Consider the following 18,485-nt stretch of genomic DNA (forward strand, 5'->3'; position numbering starts at 1 on the left):
TGTGAGAATGAAATGGAGAAAAGTGCACATAAAACACTTCCAAAATGCATGATAAGTGCTAAATATCTTCCATTACTAACTATCTAGCTTGTGTCCATAGGCCTAGTTTCAGTAGAGTGTTGGTTATAAGTTAAAATTCTGTGCTGATTGTATGTTATAAACTCTTGCTTCCTTGTGTTGTCCTTGATCACTCTTGGAAACAACAACCGGAAAACAGAGCTTTTATTATAGTGCTACACTGCCCAATAAAAGCCACACCTACTGTGTTCCCAGGTAAAGTGACTTCATAGAAACGTCTACTTCTACAACAGCCTCCCCACATATGTGGATACAGATGCACTTATTTTATAAATAGCATACCTAGGAGGCAGATGGAGAGTATACATAATTGTGCTAACATTTATGTTGTCAATATACTCTTCTGAGACATCATTACAAGATTCTTGGGAGTTTCTTCCCCCCTCTTTGGAAGGCTACAATTCCCATCAACAGTGGCAGGAATTATATATTTGCATCGAGAGATGTATAAACTTCAAACAAACTGTCAGAATGAGTATGTCTGGGCTATAGTTTGATAAGTAAATATATTACAATGAACACTGAGTAAACCCACTCCTTCCACCTCTTGTGGGATAATCAAAACAGTTGTAAATTTTAAACAGTGTAGATCATTAAATTATGCATCACTGAGCCTGATTTTTTCCCTTGGGGTTGTAGAGGTGGGGATGTTACCTGGGGAGCCTGGGTCTTGTGGAAACTTGTTAGTGGTAAAATTATGAAGGAAAGATTTTGGATTCAGTGGAAAATATGTGTATGGGTGGGAAAATGACAGCAAGGGTGTTAAGAATAAGTTTCTGTTTAAAGGGCCAGTTAGTGTTAGTTCAAGGCAGTCTTACTTAACCAGGTTGGGTAGCAAAATTATCTCAGGAGCTGTAAAAAACAAAAGTGGCCAAAATTTTATCCCAGAATTACTGAACAAGAAGTTCAGGAAAAGAATATTTTATTTAAAATATGTATAACCTCTTCAGATGTTTCACTTCTGTACCTCAGATTAATAACCACTGTCTTATATACTTTAGGGTACATAAGGATTACCAAAGGGGCTTGTTAAAGGTACAAAAATCAATTTCCTTACCCATTCTCAGATTCCAATTTAGTAGATCTTGCAGTGAGCCCAGGAATCTGCACAGCCAGGTGCCAATTTGACTACTAGTTATTAGAAACTAATGGATTAAAGCACAGTGGCAATGAAGCCTTTGGTATCCCTGGGAGAGTCTGGTATTTTTTCAAAGTTGAGTCCCTAGGCATTCAATAAGTACCTGTTACACAGGGGTGGGGAACCTGTGGCCTCAAGGCCACATGTGGCCCGCCAGGTCCCTAAATGCAGCCCCTCAACCAAATCCAAAGTCAACAGAACAAATCCCTTTCTTAAAAGGATTTATTCTACAAAATTTGGATTCAGTCAAAAGGCCACACTCAAAGATCCAGAAGGCCACATGTGGCTCCAAGGCCACAGGTTCCCCACCCCAGCGTGGGGGTGGAAAACAAGCATGAAATATGAATCTTGCATAAGAGAAGCTTTCTATGCTCTTGAGAAGACATATTTTTATCCATAGAAATAAAATGATAAGTATTAATATATTCCAGGCCACAGCTCTAACCCAGGTAACTCTTTCATACAACTAATCTTTGGTAATAGGGAGGTAGTCACGTGATGGTCATGTGGTCATTGGAGATCAAGATGACAGCTCAGTGTAGGCCTTTCCACAACTCCCTTAGCTCCTTCACCTGATCCCAAATACTACTACATCAACCATCTCAATTTATAGCTGGCACTCTGGGCAGTGCACACCATCAAACCTCTGTAACCAGTGTATTTGCTCTGGGAAGAATGGGTTGATTTTTCAAGTCAAGTTACCTCATTTCTTTTCTTCTTCTTACTGTCATCTCTTTTACTAAAGTAACGATGCCTCCTCTTACCTCCCACAAAGAGGTGTAAATTGTTCTCCCTAGTATACTTGAACGGATTTATCAGTCCAAGAAAGAAGCAACACCTTTTCACTCCAGAAGTGAAATTGCACTTTATAAGAAGGAATGAGCACTGTGGTTCTATCACTTATCTTGTCCAAATATAATATCTATGCCCTTTTCAACTGTGACCTGAGGCTAAGGCAGACACTGTGGATTTTAGCCTTTTGGAGTAATTTTCTCTTGTTGCATTAGTCACCACTCTGCATTTGCCACCTTTTACCACTGTTCATGACCATCTATTTTATGCTACAAAGATCACCATTACTGTTACAAACCAATGTTGTTGTGAAATCAAGTGGCAGATTGGTCTTTTTATTCCAAAGTATGGCTCTACAATGACACGCTACCTTGTTGCTTTTTTCTCTAGCTCAAAGTTTGGGTCAGTTTTCATGGTTCTTTACTCCAACCATTCTCCTTCCCTGAATTCTATCTTGACTTACAGACTCTGAGATATTTTCCAGTTTATATTGCCTAAAGAGGAAAATGTATTTTATGGCAATCTTACACTTGCTTTGTCTTCTTTTAGACACTTTGGCATACATTTTATTATTAGATTATCACACACTTCTCAGATATAAGTAGAGGCAGTTATTCCTAGTTATAGATAAGGAAATTAAAGCAAAGTGTTTAAGTGATACTCTCCTGATCATACAGTTCAATACTAAAAACAGGTGATTTTAGGAGAGAGATCAAAGATGGCGGAGTGGTGGTGACGGCCTGAATCTGCGCTCCCGGGAAGGAAGGCATCGATCCGGACCTGCCACAACGCTAGAAGACCGCTCCCACACAGGAATAGCGGTGTGAATCCACAGAGAATCAGCGTGGGACAAACAGAGCGAGTGAGGTCTGAGATGAACGAAAATTGGGAACGCGGGACAGACACTAGCCAGCGGAGCACGGGTCGGATACACCCGCCCCCAGCCGGGGTGGGTGCAGCCTCTCGGGAGGGCGGCTAGCCCTCCGCTCCCAATTGAACAGAGCCCTGACCCAGGCCAGCGCAGAATCACTGAGGGATACGTGGCGCATTGCAGACAGGAGGCTTTTATGCAAAATTACCTTAGAAGCTGGGGGATCTCAGCTGAGACAGCGCTTGGCGAGGAGGGACGGATCTGCCCCAGGGCAGAAAAACACAAAAGACTCCTGGACAGCAAATAGCGTTGTACCCCGTGCTGCCTTTTTCGGCAGTTCTCCAGCCGGTCACCCCCGGTGCGTGTCCTTGCTGGCCAGCCCCTGGGCAGTGGTGATCTCTGCCTGCCGGGGAGCCGGTCCCCTCCAGCCCCGGAACTTGGCAGGCGCCATCTTGAAAGCGAGAGCGAAACGGCTCGGGAGCCAAAAAGTGCCCAGCGGCTCTTTCTGCCAGTGCTGCCTTTTTCGGCAGTTCTCCAGCCGGTCACCCCCGGTGCGCGTCCTTGCTGGCCAGCCCCCAGGCAGTGGCGGTCTCTGCCTACCGGGGAGCCGGTCCCCTCCAGCCCCGGAGCTCTGCAGGCGCCATCTTGAAAGCGAGGGCGAAACCACTCGGGAGCCATAAAGTGCCGAGCGGCTCTCTCTGCCCGGCGCCCTCCGCTGGTCTCTGAACCAACGCCAGGAGTGCGGGATATGCCGGGGCCGCGCTCGGGGTGAAGCGGCAGAGCTGCGCTAAGGCAAAAAAAAAAAAAAACAACACGAACAAGAAGAATAGGCTCGCCGAACTGTATATTTTATTCTTGGTAAATTTCTTCTGGGTTTTGTTTGTTTGTTTGTGTTTGTTTTTGTTTTTTTTGGGGGGGTTTTTTCTTTTTTTTCTTTCCTTTTCTTTTCTTTTTCTTTTTCTTTCCGGCGGCGGACAGCGTCGGCGGGCACCTTTGCCCTCTGGGCCTCTGGCTGCCGCGCCTTTTTGAGCGCGGAGGTTGGATCCCCACCACCCTCGGAGCTGTGCGGGCCCGCAGACGTCATCTTGAAATCCACTGCGAAACCGCCCGGGACCCAGCCGGGCGGGCGTGAAGGGGCGGAGCTGTGCTAAGGCGTAAAAACAAAAACATCTAATGGCCGCTCCGGACCCAGCCAAGCGGAAGTGAAGGGGCAGAGCTGTGCTAAGGCGTAAAACAAACAAACAAACAAAAAAACATTGAGTCACTGAATTATATACTAAAGATTTGTGTATCTTTCTGCCTTGCGGTGTGGTGAAGTGCTATGTAGTTTGTTTTTGTTCATTTTTGTTGGCGTTTTTGGTGTTTTTTGGTTTGGCTTTTTGCGTTTCTTTTCTTTCTTTTTTTTTTTTTTTTTTTCTTTTTCTTTCTTTCTTTTTCTTCTTTTTTTTCTTTTCTCTTTCGTTTTCTCCTCTTTCTTTTCTTTCTTTCCTTTTCTTTTTTCTTTCTTTTTTTTTTTTTCTCTCTTCTCTTTCTCCTCTCTTTTCGCCTTCTAACTGGGGACCCACGGTGAGCTTCGGAACGGGCCAGGTCCCTGGCTCTGGTACATACCGGATCCTGAGTAGTCACCCCCAGGGCCGGAGATCTGCGGGCACGCAATTGCCACTCTAGGGCCCACAGCCAAGTCACTGCGGAGCAATAGGGTACCAAGAGGCTCCCTGGACGGCCCTCTCCCCTGGTCCACGGACCTTATATAGGATCCCTGCCCAAGTGTAAACACTGAATACTTCTCCAGAAGCGAGAGTGTGGAACCTGATCCCTGGGGACATTGGGCCAAGACAGACTTTTGCCCGTGGGAGCTACAGCAACTGGGGCGCTGAGCAAGCAAAGTCACCGTCCTCTCCCCATAGCTAGTATCTTGCCGGCAGATAGAGTCAGAAACCTCCCCTATAGAGGAAGAACCAAAGGGAAACAAACAAACAAACAAACAAAGAGAATTTCGGTCTACTATTAGTGTGGACCCTGCCTGCCTTCTGAAAGACCACAACACAGTGTCCTAACTCACCAAAGCGGTCCTGGATCACTCCAATCCTCTAGGATTGGACCCATCGGAAGCAGTCCCCCAACGGAAACAGAAAAATCTCTGAACAATACACAACAGTCTCCCCCTCTTGCCAAAAGAAGCAACATACCTAGACTGTTTCACAGCCTAAGAATAGAGCACAAAGAGTCCTGTTAACCAGACTAAACCTATAAGTAAAGATCCAACGACAAATCTAGATGGGAAGGGCCCAGCGAAAAAACACGGAGAGCAAAAAGAATCAAATGGAAAGCTCATCCCCAAAGAGAAATACCAGCTCCCAACCATTTGACACAAACCAGACTCAAAACACCAACATGTCACAGGAAGAATTCCAATTATGGATTATAAACAAGCTGAATAATATACAAGAATCAATGGATAAACAACACAAGGAAAACACAAAAAAAATACAGGATTTGGAGGAAAAATTCACTAAAGAAATTGAAATATTGAAGAAAAACCAAACTGAACTCCTAGAAGTGAAGAATTCACTCAGAGAGCTACAAAACACTGTGGAAAGTCTCAAGAGCAGGGTAGATCAAACAGAGGAAAGAATCTCAGAAATTGAAGATAATTCCTTCCAACTAAATAAGTCAGTCACAGAGATAGATCGAAAAAGTAAGAGAAATGATCTGAGTCTTCAAGAAATGTGGGATTATGTGAAGAAACCTAACTTGAGAGTTATTGGCATTCCTGAGGGTGAAGAAGATAACAAGCAAGGGTTGGACAAGCTATTTGAAGACATAATCGAGGAAAATTTTCCAGGCCTTGCCAATACTCTAGACATACAGATTCAAGAAGCTCAAAGGACCCCTGGGAGATTCATAGCAAATAGGAAAACACCACGCCACGTAGTCATCAGGCTGACCAAAATATCCACTAAAGAGTCACTTCTCCGAGCTGTAAGGAGAAAGAAACAAGTAACTTACAAAGGAAAACCCATCAGAATTACGCCAGATTTCTCAGCTGAAACCTTACAAGCAAGAAGAGGTTGGGGCCCCATTTTCACGCTTCTGAAACAGAATAATGCCCAGCCTAGAATCTTGTACCCAGCTAAGCTAAGTTTTCTATATGAAGGAGAAATCAAGACATTCTCAGATAAACAAAGGTTGAGGGAATTCACCAAGACAAGACCAGCCCTCCAAGAAGTACTCAAAAGAGAATTATACACGGATCAGCACAAGAAAGATCCACGAATGTAAAACTACTCAAGAGCTAAAGATGAAATTCCAGATACCACAATGGCCCAGGAGAGAAAACATCACAATGAAGTTCTACCCAACAAGCTGAACAAAAAACTGTCTCACCTATCAGTTTTCTCAATAAATGTGAATGGCTTGAACTCCCCGCTCAAGAGACATAGACTGGCCCAATGGATAAAAAAATACAATCCAAGTATCTGCTGTCTTCAAGAAACTCACCTAACCTGCAAAGATGCATTTAGACTGAAAATAAAAGGATGGAAATCGATATTTCAAGCAAATGGTAACCAAAAGAAAGCTGGTGTGGCAATCTTAATTTCCAATAACTTAGCTTTCAAACCAACAAAAATAATAAAAGACAAAGATGGCTACTACATACTGATTAAAGGCACAATTCATCAAGAAACCATGACTATACTCAATATATATGCACCCAACCTAGGTGCACCTAGATTCATAAAGCAAACCCTACTAGATCTCAACCAAATGATAGATAACAATACTGTAATAGCTGGAGACTTTAACACCCCACTGACAGTACAGGACAGATCCTCTAAACAGAAAATAAACAAAGACATAATGGACCTCAATAGAATGCTAGAACAAATGGGCATGGCTGACATCTATAGGACATTCTACCCAAAGTCCACAGAATATACATTCTTCTCATCAGCTCACGGGACATTCTCTAAGATTGACCATGTCCTAGGACATAAATCATGTCTTCAAAAATTCAAAAAAATAGAAATTATACCATGCATCTTCTCAGATCACAGCGGAATAAAAGTAACAATGATCACAAACGGAAACCCTCACTCTTACTCAAAGTCATGGAAGCTAAATAACCTTCTCCTGAATAATTATTCTATAAAAGAAGAAATCAAGATGGAAATCAAAAATTTCTTTGAATTAAATGACAATGGAGATACAACTTATCAAAATCTATGGGATGCAGCTAAAGCAGTCCTGAGAGGAAAATTCATATCCATAAATGCCTATATCAAAAAGACAGAAAACATGCAAATAGACAACCTAACGAATAGACTCAAAGAACTGGAGAAAGAAGAACAGAACGATCCCAAACCCAGCAGAAGGCGAGAAATTACTAAGATCAAATCAGAACTAAATGAAAAGGACAACAAAGAAACTATAAGGGAAATTAATAAAACAAAAAGTTGGTTCTTTGAAAAGATAAACAAAATAGACACACCTCTGGCTAGACTAACCAAGAGCACAAAAGTAAAATCTCTAATAACCTCCATTAGGAACATGAAAGGAGAAATCACAACCGATGCTACAGAGATACAAGATATCATCTATGAATTCTACAAAAATCTTTATGCACACAAACTGGAGAACGTGGAGGAAATGGACAAATTTTTAGAAACACATAGTCTTCCCAGGCTCAACCAGGAAGAAATAGAGTACCTGAACAGACCAATAGCAAGAACTGAAATCGAAACAGCAATAAAAAACCTTCCCAAAAAGAAAAGCCCTGGTCCAGATGGGTTCACACCTGAATTTTACCATACATACAAAGAAGAACTGGTGCCCATCCTACATAAACTATTCTCCAATATTGAGAAGGATGGAGTTCTCCCTAATACGTTCTACCAAGCCAATATAACATTAATACCAAAACCTAGAAAGGACACAACAAAAATAGAGAACTACAGACCAATTTCCCTCATGAATATAGATGCAAAAATTTTCAATAAAATACTAGCAAATCGAATCCAAGTACTTATCAAAAAAGTAATCCACCACGACCAAGTGGGCTTCATCCCCGAGATGCAGGGGTGGTTCAACATACGTAAATCTATAAATGTAATTCACCACATAAATAGAAGCAAAAACAAAAACCATATGATACTCTCATTAGATGCAGAAAAAGCATTTGACAAAATTCAACACCCTTTTATGATAAAAACGCTTAACAAAATAGGCATTGATGGAACCTACCTAAAAATGATACAAGCCATATATGACAAACCCACAGCCAACATCATACTGAATGGGGAAAAACTGAAAGCACTCCCACTTAGAACTGGAACCAGACAGGGCTGCCCATTGTCTCCATTACTTTTCAACATAGTATTGGAAGTCCTTGCAAGAGCTATCAGGCAAGAGAGCAGAATCAAGGGAGTCCAAATAGGGAAGGAAGAGATCAAACTCTCACTTTTTGCTGATGATATGATGTTATATCTGGAAAACCCCCAGGATTCAACCAAGAGACTCCTGGAATTGATTAACGAATACAGCAAAGTCTCAGGCTACAAAATTAATATACACAAATCAGAGGCATTTATATATGCCAATAACAGTCAATCGGAAAACCAAATTAAAGACTCAATACCCTTCAAAATAGCAACAAAGAAAATAAAATATCTAGGTATATATCTAACTAAAGAGGTAAAGGACCTCTATAAGGAAAACTATGAAACACTGAGAAAAGAAATAGCAGAACTTGCAAATAGATGGAAAAATATACCATGCTCGTGGATCGGAAGAATCAACATTGTTAAAATGTCTATACTACCCAAAGTGATCTACAGATTCAATGCAATCCCTATTAAATTACCAACATCATTCTTTACAGACATAGAGAAAATAATTATACACTTTGTATGGAATCAAAGAAGACCCCGTATAGCAAAAGCAATTTTAAGCAACAAAAACAAAATGGGAGGTATTAATTTGCCAGACCTCAAACTATACTACAAGGCCGTGGTTCTTAAAACAGCCTGGTATTGGCACAAGTGCAGGGATACAGACCAGTGGAACACAACAGAAAATCCAAATATAGAACCATCCTCATATAGTCACCTAATTTTCGACAAAGCGGGAAAGAATATACTCTGGGGACAAGAATCCCTATTCAACAAATGGTGCTGGGAGAATTGGTTAGCCACTTGTAGAAGACTGAAACAGGACCCACAGCTTTCACCTCTCACAAAAATCAAATCACGGTGGATAACAGACTTAAACCTTAGGCGTGATACAATCAGAATTCTAGAAGAAAATGTAGGAAAGACTCTTACAGACATTGGCCTAGGCAAAGAATTTATGAAGAAGACCCCCAAGGCAATCACAGCAGCAACAAAAATAAATGAATGGGACATGATTAAATTAAAAAGCTTCTGCACAGCCAAAGAAACAGTTCAGAGAATAAACAGACCACCTACAGAATGGGAAAAAATTTTTGCATACTACACATCAGATAAAGGACTGATAACAAGAATCTATTTAGAACTCAGGAAAATCAGCAAGAAAAAATCAAGCAACCCTATCAAAAAGTGGGCAAAGGACATGAATAGAAATTTTTCAAAAGAAGATATAAAAATGGCTAACAAACATATGAAAAAGTGTTCAACATCTCTAATCATCAGGGAAATGCAAATCAAAACCACAATGAGATATCACTTAACCCCAGTGAGAATGGCCTTTATCAAAAAAACCCAAAACAACACATGTTGGCGTGGGTGTGGAGAGACAGGAACACTCATACACTGCTGGTGGGACTGCAAACTAGTGCAACCTCTGTGGAAAGCATTATGGAGGTATCTTAAACAGATTCAAGTAGACCTGCCATTTGACCCAGCAATCCCATTACTGGGCATATACCCAAAGGAAAAAAGGTCATTCTGTAACAAAGGCACGTGTACCCAAATGTTTATAGCAGCACAATTCACAATAGCAAAGATGTGGAAACAACCCAAATGCCCATCAATACATGATTGGATTAGTAAACTGTGGTATATGTATACCATGGAATACTACTCAGCTATAAGGAATGATGAAGATACAACATCTCTATGGTTCTCCTGGAGAGAGTTGGAACCCATTATATTAAGTGAAGTATCCCAAGAATGGAAAAACAAGCATCACATGTACTCACCAGAAAATTGGTTTCCTTGATCATCACCTAAATACAAATCTGGAAACGACACCAATTGGACATCAGACTGAGGTGGGGGGTGGGGGAGGGGATGGGGGTTTGCCTACACAATGAGTGCATTGCGCACCGTTTGGGGAGTGGTAACACTTGAAGGTGCTGACTCGGGAAAGGGGGGGGTGGGGAAAAAAATATGAAACTATTGTTTTTTAACTTGCACTGTTCACTTAATAATTTATCATGAATATTTCCCATATTATTTCATATCATTGTACAAGAAATAATGTATACATTATGAGGACATACTGTATCTAACAAGATATACTGTTAGACTCTTTGATTCTGTAAAATTAAATTAAAAAAAAATAAAATAAAAAAAAAAAAAAAAAAAAAAAAAAAAAAAATACTAAAAACAAACAAATAAACCAAAAAAATGACCAAAAATTCTATATGAGAATGCAGGTCATCTCACTTCTGATGCAAATTCTTTCTTACAATTTTAAAATGAACTAGCAATTCTATATTGTACTCTATAAATTAAAAATGAAAGTGAGATGGCAGAGACTGTTACCTACTTACCCTACGTCCATTCTTTCCATCTTTACTAATGAAACTCTTATATTGTTCGGTGTCATCATATGCTCATCTATAAGATTATAATTCCTATTGTATAAGAGATATTTCATAAAAAATCCACTTCCTTTTTGGTCCTAGGCACATGGGTGGACTACATCTTCCATTCTCTCTTACTATAAGCTATGGTCATATTGACTAATTATAGCTGAGTGGCATCATCATAGCTCACTGCAGCCTCAAACTGCTGGGCTCCAGTGATCCTTCTGCCTCAGCCTCCCAAGTAGCTGGGACTACAGGTGCATGTCACCACTCCTGGATAATTTTTTCTATTTTTAGTAGAGACAGGATCTTGCTCTTGCTCAGGTTGGTCTCGAACTCCTGACCTCAAGTGATCTTCTGGCCTCTGCCTCCCAGAGTGCTAGAATTACAGGCATGAGCCATCACACCCAACCTGAGGCAAGGCTTTTTAAAAAATTTTGCCTATTATGGGTATATAATAGTTGTATATCTTTAAAGGGTACATGTGATGTTTGATACAGGCATACAATGTGAATTGATCAAATCAGGGCAATTGGAGTATTGATCACCTCAGGCGTTTATCATTTCTTTGTGTTAGGAATATTCTAATTCCACTCTTTTGGTTATGTTAAAGCAAACCCTAACTTATTATTGATTATAGTCACTTCGTTGTGCTATCAAATATTGTTCATTCTGTCTATATAACTGTATTTTTGTACCCATTAATCATCCCCACTTTATCAACCCCTCACTGCTACCCTTCCCAGCCTTTGGTAACTGTTTTTCCACTCTTTGTCTCCATTAGATCAATTGTTTTTAATATTTAGCTCTCACATATGAGTGAGAACATGTGAGATTTGTCTTTCTGTGCTTGGCATATTTCACTTAAAATACTGCTCCCAGTTCCATGCATGTTCTTGCAAATGACAGGATTTTATTCTTTTTTGTGGCTATACAATATCCCATTGTGTATATGTACCACAGTTTCTTTATCCATTCATCCATTGATGGACACTTAGGTGGATTCCAAATCTTGGCTATTGTGAATAGTGCTGCAATAAACATTGGAGTGCAAATATCTTTTTTGATATACTGAATTCCCCTCCTTTAGATATATACCCAGCCATGGGATTGCTGGCTTATGTGGTAGTTTTAGTTTTTAGAGGAAACTCCATGCTGTTCTCCATAGTGGCTTCACTAATTTACATTCCTACCAACAATGCACCAGGGTTCCCCTTTCTCCACATCCTCACCAGCATTCATTATTGCCTGACTTTTTAGTAAAAGCCATTTTAACTAGGGTGAGATGATATCTCATTGAAGTTTTGATTTGCATGTATTTGATGACTAGTGATGTTAAGGATTTTCTCGTATACTTGCTGACCATTTGTATGTCTTCTTTTGAGAAATGTCTATTTAGATCCTTTGCCCATTTTTAATTGGATTATTTGATTTTTTCCTATTAAATTTTTAGAGCTCCTTATATATGCTAATTATTAGTCCCTTGTCAGATGGGTAGTTTGCAAATACTTTCTCCCATTCTGTGGGCTGTCTTTTCACATTGTTGATTGTTTCCTTTGCTGGGCAGAAGCTTTTTAGCTTGATGTGATCTGATTTATGCAATTTGGCTTTGGTTGCTGGGCTTTGGGGGGTATTACTCAAGAAGTCCTTGCTCAGAACAATATTATGAAGCATTTTCCTAACGTTTTCTTTTAGTATTTTCATAATTTCAGGTCTTGTATTTAAGTCTTTAATCTATTTGATTTGATTTTTCTGTATGGGAAAGATAAGGATCTAGTTTCATTCTTTTGCATATGGATATCCAGTTTTCCCAGCACCATTTATTGAAGAGATTGGCCTTTCCCCACTGTATGTTCTTCACAACTTTGGCAAAGATAAATTCATGTATAGAAACGTGTAGATTTATTTTTAGATTCTCTATACTGTTCTGCTGGTCTGTGCAACTTTTTATACCAATACCATGGTGTTTTGGTTACTACAGCTCTGTAGTATAATTTGAAGTTAGGTAATGTAATTTCTCCAGTTTTATTCTTTTTGTGCAGAATGGCTTGTGCTATTCTGGGTCTTTGTTGGTTCCATATAAATTTTAGGATTATTTTTTCTATTTCTGTGAAGAACATCATCGATATTTTGATGGGGATTGCATTGAATCTGTAGATTGCTTTGGATAGTATGGACGTTTTAATAATATTGATTCTTCCAGTCCATGAGCAGGGAACATCTTTCCATTTTTTTGTCCTTTTCAGTTTCTTTCGTCAATACTTTATAGTTTTCATTATAGAGATCTTTCACTTCTTTGGTTAAGTTTATTCCTAGGTATTTTATTTTATTTGTAGCTATTATACATGAAATTACTTTATTCATTTCTTTTTCAGATTGTTTACTGATGGCATATAAAAATGCTACTGATTTTTGTATGTTGGTTTTATATCCTGCAACTTTACTGAATTTCTTTATCAGTTCCAATAGTTTTTTTGTGGAATCTTTAGGTTTCTCCACATATAAGATCATATCATCTGCAAACAAGGATAATTTGAGTTCTTCCTTTCCTATTCTGATGCACTTTATTTCTCTCTCTTGTCTCCTTGTGCTAGCTAGAACTTCCAGTACTATGTTGAATAACATTGGTGAAAGCGGGCCTCCTGTCTTCTTCCAGACCTTAGGGGAAATGTTTCATTTTTTTCCCATTCAGTATGATACTAGCTGTCAGTCTATCATATATGGGTTTTATCAAGTTGAGGTAAATTCCTTCTATATCCAGTTTTCTGAGAGTTTTTATCATGAGAGGATGTTGAATTTTATTGAGTGATTTTTCCATCATCAATTGAAATGATCATATGGTTTTTGTCCTTCATTCTGTTGATAAGATGTATCACATTGATTGATTTACACATGTTGAACCATCCTTGCATCCCTGGGATAAATCCCACTTAAGCATTATGAATAATCTTTTTAATGTGTTGTTGAATTAAGTTTGCTAATATTTTGTTGAGGATTTTTTCATCCCAAAAATGAAAAAAATTCATCAGAGATATTGGCCTGTAGTTTTCTTTTCTTGTTGTGTCTTATTCTGGTTGAGGTATCAGGGTGATACTGGCCTCCTAAAATGAGTTTGGGATTATTCTTTCCTTGATTTTTGAAGTATTAATAGTTTAAGTGGGATTGGTATTAGTTCTTCCTTGAATACTTAGCAGAATTCAGCAGTGAAGCCATCAGGTCCTGTGCTTTTTTTTAATGGGAGGCTTTTTATTACTACTCTTATGTCATTACTTGTTATTATTATATTCAGGTTTTCAATTTCTTCCTAGTTCAATCTTGGTAAATTGTATGTTTCTAGGAATTTATCCACTTCTTCTAGGTTTCCAAATTTATTAGCATATAGTTGTTCATAGCAGTCACTAATTATCCTTTGGATTTCTGTAATATCAGTTGTCATGTCTCCTTTTTCATCTCTGATTTTTATTTATTTATGTCTGCTCTTTTTTTTCATAGTTAGTCTGGCTAATGCTATGTCAATTTTGTTTATCTTTTCAAAAAACCAACTTTTTATTTCATTAATCTTTTCTATTTTTGGTTTAATTTCATTTATTTCTGTTCTGATTTTTGTAATTTCTTTTCTCCTACTAATTTGGGGTTTTGTTTATTCTTGTTGTTCTAGTTCTTTGAGATGCATTGTTTGTTTATTTATTTGAAACTTTTCTAGTTTATGGATGTAGGCACTTATTGCTATAACCTTTCTTCTTTTTACTGCTTTTGCTATATCCCACAAGTTTTGGTGTGTTGTGTTTTCATATTAATTTGTTTTGAGAATTTTTAAATTTCTTTCTTATTCTTTTCATTGACCCACAGGTCATTTTAGGAGCATATTGTTTAACTTACATGTATTTGTATATTTTCCAATGTCTCTCTTATTATTGATTTCTAGTTTTATTCCATTGTTATCAGAGAAAACAGTATGATTACAAATTACTTGAACATTTTAAGACTTGTTCTGTGGCCTAGCTTATACTATATCATTGAAAATGAATGTTCCATGACCTGAGGAAAAGAAAGTGTATTCTTCATCTGTTGGATGAAATGTTCTGTAAATATTTATTAGTTCCATTTGTTCTCTACTGCAGATTAAGTCCAATGTTTCTTTGTTGATTTTTTTTGTCTTGATGAGCTCTCTAATGGTGAAAGTGGAGTGTTGATATCTCCAGTGATTATTGTATTGGAGTCTATAACTCTCTTTAACTTTAATAATATTTGCTTTGTATATCTGGGTGCTCCATTGTTGGACGCATATGTATTTATAATTATTTTATCCTCCTGCTGAATTGACCCCTTCATCATTATATAATGACCTTATTTATCTCTTTTTATAGTTTTTACCTTGAAATCCATTTTATCTGATAGAAGTATAGCTACTCTAGCTCTTTTTTGGTTTCTGTTTGCATGGAGTACTTTTTCCATCCCTTCATTTTCAGTCTATATGTGTCTTTGTAAGTGAAGTGAATTTTTTGCAGACAATATATATTTGGCTCTTATTTTTTATCCATTCATCTACTCTATGTCCTTTGATTGGAAAGTTTAGTCCATTCATGTTCAATGTTATTATGGATATGTAAGGACTTACTACTGCCATGTTATTTGATTTCTGATTGTTTTATGGTCTTTCGTTCCTTCCTTCCTTCCATCTTAATTTGTTTAAAGTGATTTTCTCTGGCAGTGTGTTTTAATTTCTTGCTTTTTATTTTTTCTGTATCTGTTGTAGGTTTTTTTGGTTTGAGGTTACCATGAGGCTTGAAAAGAACACTTTATAACAAATTATTTTTATAGTAAAAATTTGTTTTTTATTTCAGAATATTACAGGGGTACAAATGTTTTGGTTACCATCGAGTATTACTCAGCAAACAAAATAAAACAAAACAACAAGAACAACAACAACAAAAACAACAACAACAACAAAAAAACGGTGAACTAATAACCTTTTATAACAACCTGGATGAACTGGAGACCATCCTGGTAAGTGAAGTCTCACAAGAATGGAAAAACAAACACCACATGACGTACTTACTATTAAATTAAATATAACAAATTATTTTAAACATATGACAACTCTGTTTTCAAATAAACAACCAAAGATAAATCTTACAGAAATTCTACCCTTTAACTCCATATCCTCTGCTTTTTAACTTTTTTGTTATTTCCATCCATATTTTTTATACTATAAATCTCTGAAAAAGTTGTAGTTATTTTTGGTAAATTTGTCTTTTAGGCTTCCTACTCAGGATATAAGTGGTTTATACACTGCAATTACAGCAATACAGCGTCCTGTACTTGGGTACTTACTGTTACCGGTGAGTTTTATCCCTTCAGATGATTTCTTATTGTTCATTAACATCTCTTTTCAGATTGAAGAGCTCCTTTTAGCATTTCTTGTTGGACAGGTCTAATGTTGATGAAGTCTCCCAGCATTTGTTTGTCTGGGAAAATCTTTATTTCTCTTTTGTTTTTCAAGGATATTTTTGTAGGATATACTATTCTTGGGTTAAGGTTTTTGTTTTGTTATTTTTTTTTTCCCTTCAGCATTTTAGATAGATTTTGCTACTCTCTGTTAGGTTTGAAGCTTGAAGCTTTGACTTGGGTGGGGCAATAACCTAACATTTGTACTCCCATAATATATTGAAATAAAAAACAGAATTAAAAAAGTGCATATTCAGGGGCCTCACCCTGACTCACTAAATCAGAATCACTGTGGATGGGAAACTGTTATGATAAGCTTTCTAGGTGATTCTTAGGCACTATAAAATGTGAGTGTTTTTCCCAAGGCACCTGTTGGTATTCAACTGTTATTTGAGTTACTTAATCATTAACAAATTGACATGGATTTAGTAATTCTCACCATAGGCTGCACGTTAAAATCACCTGAGGTGCTTTAAAAAAATAACTTTACCTGGGCTAAGGTCACTAAAATTTATATCAGAGTTATAAGTAAAGTGTCCTAGCTAGGGTCACTGGTGAGCCAGGAAGCAGAAAGCAAAAATGAGACTCAATGTGGGGTAAAAGTACTTGCCTGAGCTAGCTCATAGGTATGATGCAATGAATGTTATAGTCCTTTGTAAATTGTTATTTCCCAAATATATTTGTGTTCTCAACTTCATCCAGAGGCTAGAAAAATTACTAGTACTACTACCACAATTACTAATAGTAATGGTAGTGATAATAATATTGTATTATTGAACATTTTATACTTTAATACTGGAAAATTTGCTGACACTCTAGGGATTATTAGGCTCTCTGATTTTATCTAAATTAGTATGAGCATACTGTGGGGAGCGCTGACCCTTGTTTTTAGACACCCCTGAAGATGAAGACTTCAGCTTTCTGACATTGTCTTCACCCTCTAAGGACATTGGCGTCTTTTTACTATTTACCTGTCAAAGACGTATTAATTTGTTAGTGATTATCTTTCTCTTCCACTAAATAAAAACAGCATTGAATATTAAATTAGAATCCAAAGTGGGCAAATACTTTTCTGTTTTGGGATTATTTCAGCTATAAAACATATATAATTAATCACTTCCAGATAGCTAAAGTATGATGAGTTTTTATGTGCACACATGCACACCCTTTGAATACATGAGCCCCTAGTTCCCTCAGTATCTTTAGCTTATAAGATGCTTGTTTACTTCTTTGGTTGCTAATATTTTCTGGATTTTCTACAAACAATTCATATCACTGGAAAGAAATGTTGAAACACAGAACTCTAACACTGCATCTTTATCTTCCTACAACTGAAAACAAGGAAAGCAGGAAAGAGACAAAAAGCAGGAACAACGTAGATGGAATTTTAGAAACAATAAGCTAAAATCCAACTAATGAAACAGAGAAATGTGTGTCGAATATTCATAATCCTAGTAGGATGCTTCAGTTTATATTAAAAAGTTCATATTTCTTTATTTTTGTTTTATTTATTTTTTCATTTCAGCATATTATGGGGGTACAAATGTTTAGGTTACATAGGTTGCCTTTGCTCCACCCAAGTCAGAGCTTCAAGCATGTCCATCCCCCAGACGGTGCATACCGCACCCATTAGGTGTGAAATGCCCATCCCCTCCTCCCCCCTCCCACCTCCCCAACACCCGATGAATGTTACTACTAAATGTGCACATAAGTGCTGATCAGTTAATGCTCATTTGATGGTGAGTACACGTGCTGCTTGTTTTTCCATTCTTGTGATACTTCACTTTGAAGAATGGGCTCCAGCTCTATCCAGCATAATACAAGAGGTGCTAGATCACCATTGTTTTTTGTGGCTGAGTAGAACTTTTTTCAAGGGAACACTCAAATGCATTTAAGTGTTTACATTCTCTTACTGTACAGATAGGCTGTGGGAAGAAGAAAAAAAGTGCAAAGGGAAAAATAAATGGGAGTGGGGGGAGTGACTTTCTCATGCATTCAGTGAAGAAATGTTAAAACCCTTCAGTTCTCTTATGTTTGAAAATCCTTTAAGTGTTCTGAAGAAATAGAAGAGCTCAGGCTCCTTCAAGATAATCTCAGGCAAGAAGTAGCTTTGAAAATTTCAGAAGAGACAGGAGTTATAAAATGCAGTTTAGCTTAATCCTTTTAGGGTAATTAGCTATTCATTAGAAAAGAGAGAGGAAAGAGAATTCAGAAGAGTGGGAAGGCAGAAGGAGAATAGAAGCTAACCAAGCCGGTGATTTAGTCACCCAGGTAACCATACTACTTCTGAAATAAAGGTAGTTGTCAGGGACTGATTATTAAATAGAAGGTGTGGGGGAGAAGAGGGGTAACCTAATATTTTTCTA

The sequence above is a fragment of the Eulemur rufifrons genome, chromosome 30, assembly GCF_041146395.1.
Source record: "Eulemur rufifrons isolate Redbay chromosome 30, OSU_ERuf_1, whole genome shotgun sequence".
Taxonomy (NCBI): Eukaryota; Metazoa; Chordata; class Mammalia; order Primates; family Lemuridae; genus Eulemur; species Eulemur rufifrons.